General features: G+C 36.7%; 1 non-coding gene across 1 annotated transcript; it reads right to left on the bottom strand.

Annotated features, from left to right (window-relative positions):
* Positions 1 to 617: 617 nt before the first annotated feature.
* Positions 618 to 699, bottom strand: trnas-aga (transfer RNA serine (anticodon AGA)). Its single transcript has one exon. It is a non-coding gene; the product is annotated as a tRNA-Ser (tRNA).
* Between the last annotated feature and the right edge of the window lie 5,373 nt (positions 700 to 6,072).

A 6,072-nucleotide genomic window follows, 5' to 3' on the forward strand; every position in this document is an offset into this window, starting at 1 on the left:
CGAAGTCCGTGGCTATTGAGGAATGAGCGTGCATCAGTACGCCCGTACTTCAAGTTTTACTAGCTTGAGCTGAGAAAGTAATAATAATGATAGCAAAACAAATAATGTCGATAGCATCAAATGTCGAGTTTGAAAGTGAGTCAGTGTTGGTGTGAGTGAAGTTGAGAGAATTTATCCCTCTGGTTCAAGTGGCGATGACATAAATATAAACATGAAATACATTGGTGCCTTGTAAGAGTGTCTGCTGGTTTGATCGTCGATGTAAAATATTTTAAGTTTATGTAAACATAAACGTAAGCAAGACAGGTCGTGGTAGTGTTCTGTTTTCCATATGTGGATATTTTTTAAACGAATTTACTAGGGACAGCACGGAGCGCACAAAACGGACAGCAAAGGCTACTGGATCAAAAGCGCCCTTGGATGGGTTGCAACCACCAACATTTCGGATAACAGCCGAACGCACTGACCCATTGCATAGTAGAGGCCACCTGAATGAAAGCAAAACACATGGACAATTCCCCTGGTTTTGGGGGCGGCGAACAGAGATCGGTGTTTCGACTGGCTTTTTACTATCTGTATCCGTGGGAGGGATCAGGGAGTCAAATCCGATATAATCACGTAGTCGGCAGGATTTGAACCTGCGCAGGGAAACCCCAATGGATTTCTAGTCCATCGCCTTAACCACTCGGCCACGACTACAAGTTATTCACAGTTAGAGTCAAATGTTGGAGTCAGATAAACAGGGTTGATCCTGAGCATAGAACATAGAACATAGAATAGTACAGCACAATACAGGCCCTTCGGCCCACAATGTTGTGCCGACCCTCAAACCCTGCCTCCCATATAAGCCCCCACCTTAAATTCCTCCATATACCTGTCCAGTAGTCTTTTAAACTTCACTAGTGTATCTGCATCCACCACTGACTCAGGCAGTGCATTCCACGCATTAACCACTCTTGAGTAAAAAAAAACTTCCTCTAGTATCCCCCTTAAACTTCCCACCCCTTACCTTAAAGACATGTCCTCTTGTATTGAGCAGTGGTGCCCTGGGGAAGAGGCGCTGGCTATGCACTCTATCTATTTCTCTTATTATCTTGTACACCTCTATCATGTCTCCTCTCACCTTCCTTCTCTCCAAAGAGTAAAGCCTTAGCTCCCTTAATCTTTGATCATAATGCATACATTCTAAACCAGGCAGTATCCTGGTAAATCTCCTCTGTACCATTTCCAATGCTTCCACATCCTTCCTATAGTGAGACGACCAGAACTGGACACAGTAGTCCAAGTGTGGCCCAACCAGAGTTTTATAGAGCTGCATCATTACATCACGACTCTTAAACTCTATCCCTCGACTTCTGAAAGCTAACACACCACAAGCTTTCTTAACTACCCTATCCAACTGTGAGGCAACTTTCAGGGATCTGTGGACATGTACCCCGAGATCCCTCTGCTCCTCCACACTACCATGTATCCTGCCATTTACTTTGTACTTTGCCTTGGAGTTTGTCCTTCCAAAGTGTACCACTTTTGTGTCTTCTGTGTAAAGACACTTCTGTGTCTGCATCAGACTAACTTGTACTCGTTGATACTCCTGAGTGAAGATATTCCTAGTACAGCGCACTCTTCTGATTCACAGTGTGACTTCTTCCTTGCTTTCTGTGTGTTCCTCCAAGACCCTGCCCAATTTCTTCTTCCTTTTTTTAATTTTTTTTATTGAATTAGTACACAAAAGGTAAAACCTATAGCAACCAATACATTGTTACAATATAGATATACAAAAAATATTAATATAAAAAATGCAAACAACGTAAGTTAGTTACAAAATAACGAGGCAATATAGCTGTATACTGGTTTTACATATATGTCAATAAGGAGAAAAAAAAACTTAAAAAAACACTAAAAAACCGCCGTGCAACTAAGCTACAAAGCAAAGCAATGGGCTAACTAGGTAGACTTAAACAAATTAAACAATCACGTCCTCAAACCCGACCTCCAATAATAACAGATAAAATCCACGGAGGGAGTGTATATATGATCAGAGAGAAAAAAATAGTTACATTAAATGAAAATATTGAATAAAAGATCTCCAGGTCTGTTCAAATTTAACTGAAGTATCATAAAGATTACTTCTGATTCTTTTCCAAATTTACACACAGTATCGTTTGAGAGAAATAAAAAAAAACGTAGTTGGGGCATTAACCTCCTTCCAATGTTGTAGAATACATCCTTTCGCAATTAACGTAAGAAATGTAATCATTCTACGCGCTGAGGGGGATAAATTACTAGAAGTTTTAGGTAATCGAAAGATAGCAGTAATAGGATGGGGAGAAATATCACTATTCAAAACCTTTGAAATAATATTAAAAATGTCTTTCCAAAAAGTTTCCAGAGTAGGACAAGATCAAAACATGTGAGTCAAGGAAGCTATCGCCCCATGACAACTATCACAGAGAGGGTTATTATGAGAATAAAAAACGAGCTAATTTATCTTTAGACATGTGTGCTCTATGGACAACTTTAAATTGAATTAAGGAGTGTTTGGAACAGATAGAGGAAGCATTAACTAGTTGTAAAATATGAGCCCAGTCATCCGCCAAGATAGTAAGGCCCAATTCCATTTCCCAGTTAGTCTTAATCTTATCGAATGGAGCTATCCTCAGTTTCATGATGGTATTATAAATAATAGCCGTTACACCTTTCTGAGACGGATTGAGGTTAATGATAGCGTCTAAAATATTTGTAGGGGGTAACGCCGGAAGGGAAGAAAGTATGGTATTTAGGAAATTTCTAACTTGCAAATATCTAAAAAAAAATGTGTTCTTGGTAAATTGTATTTGTTAGATAACTGTTCAAAAGACATAAGGGAACCATCCGAAAATAAGACCAAAACCCGTTATATACCATTAGTCTTCCAAATTTGAAAGGCACGGTCCGTAGAGGAGGGGAGAAAAATATTTTGCCAATAATAGGAATCGCTAGCACAAATTGATTAAGATCGAAAAAATTTCGGAATTGAAACCAGATGCGTAAGGTATGTTTAACTATCGGGTTGCGTACCTGTTTATAGCGTTTCAAATCGGAAGGAAGAGAAGAACCTAATATCGAGCCAAGTGCATAGCCTTGAACAGAATGTAATTCCAAAACTACCCATTTAGGAATGGATGGTATACCTTGTTCAAGTAAGCAAAATTTCATGTGTCGAATATTAATTGCCAAATAGTAAAATCTAAAGTTAGGTAATGCCAAGCCTCCATCTCTCTTAGCTTTCTGTAGATGTATTCTACCCAATCGCGGGTTTTTATTTTGCCAATAAATGAAAAGATTTTAGAGTCCACTTTATCAAAAAAAGGATTTTGGAACAAAAATCGGTAATAAACATTTTGGCAGAATAAATATCTTAACAGCATTAATACGACCAGTCAAAGTTAAATAAAGTGGAGACCATTTAAAGGAAAGTTGTGTAATGTGGTCAATTAAGGGTAAGAAATTAGTCTTAAATAAATCCTTAAATTTACAGGTAATTTTAATCCCAAGATATGAAAACTGATTATTAACCAATCTAAACGGCAGGTTCTTACATAAGGGAACTTGCTTATTATTAGGGAAAAGTTCACTCTTATTAAGATTTAATTTGTATCCTGAAAAAAAGACTAAATTGTGCTAATAAATGGAAAGCTGATGGTATAGATTTTTGAGGATTAGAAATTTATAAAAGTAAGTCATCAACATAAAGTGATACTTTATGAGACTTTAACCCACAAGTTATACCAATAATGTTAGGAGATTCTCGAATAGCAATTGCAAGAGGTTCTAATGCTATATCAAATAATAAAGGGCTAAGAGGACAACCTTGCCTGGTACCGCGAAAAAGAGGAAAAGAAGGTGAGTTTACAGTATTAGTACGAACTGAAGCCATAGAAGAACGGTATTACAATTTGATCCAGGATATAATTTTCGGGCTAAAGTTAAACATTTCAAGCACCTTAAATAGGTAGGGCTATTCGACCCTATCAAAGGCTTCTTCAGCGTCTAGGGAAATGACGCATTCAGGATCGTTTTGTGACGGGGTATAGACAATATTTAAAAGTGTACGAATATTATAAAACGAGTAGCGATTCTTAATAAAACCCGTTTGATCTTCCGAAATAATATAAGGAAGTGTTTTTTTCTAGTCTATTTGCTAATAATTTAGAAAAAAATCTCAGAGTCAACATTTAACAAGGATATTGGTCTATAAGATGCACGTTGAGCGGGGTCTTTCTCCTTCTTTAATATTAAAGAGATCGATGCTCTATAAAAGGATTCTGGTAGTTTAAGAAGTTTTAATGAGGCCTCAAGAACCCTAAATAACCAGGGGACTAATGAGGGTGCAAAAGATTTATAACATTCCACGGTAAACCCTTCAGGGCCAGAAGCTTTCCCCGAGTTCATAGAAAAAAAATAATATTCTTAATCTTATCAGTAGTGTAAGGAAATTTGTAACATAGAAGATATATCGTGTGTAATCTTAGGAAAGTTAAGGTTATCTAAAAAGTCACACATATGTTCAGAATCTCGTGGAGATTCTGATTGATATAAAGAAGAATAAAAATTTAAAAAAAGAAGATTGATTAATCTCAGCTTGATCAAACGTCAGTTGGTCTTTTTGATTATAAATCTGATTAATTTGAAATTTAATGGAGTTAGTCTTCAACTGATTAGCCAACAGTTTAACAACTTTGTCACTATGTATATAAAATTCGCTTCTTGTCTTCATTAATTGATTTGCAATATGGAACGAAAGTAATAAAGTGTATTTCATTTGAAGTTCAGTTCGTTGTTTATACAGCTTCTCAAATGGAGCTGTAGCATATTTCTTATCTTTTTCCCTAATCTCGTCCACAAGAACCAACTCTTCCTTCTTCAACCTTTTCCTCAAAGCAGCAGAGTAGAAATTATCTGGCAACGAATATATGCTCTAAAAGTATCCCAAAGGCTGTTCATGGAAATATCCTCTGTACTGTTAATTGTAAAAAAAAAGATCAACCATCCGAAATGGTTATAGAGTCATATTCACATTTAACCACAGAAGAAATATGACGAGAGTCAATAAAAAAAGAATCAGTTCTTGAGAAAGAGTACTGAACATGTGAAACAAAAGAGAAGTCTTTTTCCTGAGGATGCAAAAACCGCCAAATATTCGTCGACCCAGACTCTGAGAGAAATGATTTAATCAAGGTTGCGGATTTATTGGGTACTGTCTGTATAGGGGCCGAACGGTCCAGTAATGGAGATAAACAGGTATTAAGATCTCCACCCCAGATTGGTGAAAACTCTGTTAAATTTGGGAACAGATTAAATAACGATTTATAAAATCCAGGACAGTCCGAATTTGGAGTATAATCTTTAACCAGAACTACCTTTTTATTAAAGAATAAACCACTAAACAGTAAAAAAAAATCTACCATTCGGATCAGAGATAATATCCTGTTGCACAAATGTAATTCAGTGATCTATTATTGGCATTGGAATTCGAATGACATTGTTATTCTTCCAGAACTTGAAAAAAAAACGTAATCAGTCCCTCCTCCGCACATGGGTCTCTTGTAAAAATAGAATATGTGCTTTAAGTCTCCAGAAAACATTGAAGGCCTTTTTCCCCCATTTAATTGGATGATTAGGACCATCAGTATTCCAAGAGTCAAAATTAATTGGAGAATACATAACCCCTAAAGTCAATACTCAAATAAAGGGAGGATTGACAATAGGTTCAACCCACGAACCCGAAAAGAGAACAGAGTAAACGTGAGATACCGAGAAAGAGGACGCGAAAAATACTTCAGTAATATATGCGTAGCCCAAGAAAAAAAACTAAAAAGTGAAGACCTCCCCCATCACCCCACCCCAAAAGCCCAAAGCTAAATCTAAGATAGACTAGCCAGATAGAAGCAAGCACTAAATCTACCGCCGTGACTTCCCATAGACGCTCAACAAAAAATGTATATATAAAAAGATCAGCTAAAATTGTAAAACAGTAGAAGAGTGAAAAAAATCACGAAGTACTCTGATTAAAACAGAAACGACATAATACAA

The sequence above is a fragment of the Mobula hypostoma genome (genome assembly GCF_963921235.1).
Source record: "Mobula hypostoma chromosome 30 unlocalized genomic scaffold, sMobHyp1.1 SUPER_30_unloc_4, whole genome shotgun sequence".
Classification (NCBI taxonomy): Eukaryota; Metazoa; Chordata; class Chondrichthyes; order Myliobatiformes; family Myliobatidae; genus Mobula; species Mobula hypostoma.